We start from the raw sequence: 832 nt of genomic DNA, 5'->3' as shown, positions 1-832 counted from the left end.
TCTCCCTCTCCTGCTGCCAAGACCCCTGCACCTGACCTCCTGCAGGCTCCTGGGTGTGGCCCCCTGGGCTTCTCCTTGTCCTAAGACTGACCCTGTCCTTTCTTTCCACTCCCCCTTCCCCCCACCTGCATGTCCTCACCCCTCCCTGCCACTTAATGGTGCCACACCTGCCTGGTCTGTGCCATGGGCCCAGGTTCTGATGGGCCTTGACTTAGGGCAGGGAAGAACCCTCTTCCTCACTGTCTATGAATAGCCTGACCCAAGTCCTCTCTCTGCTACACTGTGAAGCTTTCTTGCTCCAAAAGCATAGGGAGAGAGAATTATTTTTGAAACTGCAGGACCACTGTTCTGGGGAGACCAAACTCTGAAATTAAAAGCTTACTTTCTAGAGGAGAGATGAAGCTGGTTCTGCACCTCACCAAGACCCACCCCGCAGGTGCTGGTCAGCCCCACAGGGCAAAACCAACTGGGGCCACTGGGTGGACCTGGAAACTTGTTCCTTGCTGGAACTGAGCTCTGGACAGGTACAGAAGTTTCCCAGTCCCCACCAGGGCTCGCTGCCTGGGAACAGTCCTGCCTGCAGGCGTGACCTAGTGCCCAGGGCTCCTGGGCAGTGGGCCCACAGGCAGGAAAGTGACAACCTTCTCAGTCCCTTGGCAGGAACCTGGCAGCATTTAACACCAGTGGTGGTTTGCCCAGAGAGAAGCCCAAACCACCCTGTTTTCATTTCTAAGTGGTTTAGAGCTGGAAGGAACCATCTAGTCTATCTCCCTCATTGTACAAAGAAATTGAGATCCAGAGAAGTTCACTAAGCTTGCACTGCGAAAACTCC

This window comes from Galeopterus variegatus, unplaced genomic scaffold (genome assembly GCF_000696425.1).
Source record: "Galeopterus variegatus unplaced genomic scaffold, G_variegatus-3.0.2 Scaffold3232, whole genome shotgun sequence".
Taxonomy (NCBI): domain Eukaryota; kingdom Metazoa; phylum Chordata; class Mammalia; order Dermoptera; family Cynocephalidae; genus Galeopterus; species Galeopterus variegatus.
This window is presented reverse-complemented; position numbering follows the sequence as displayed.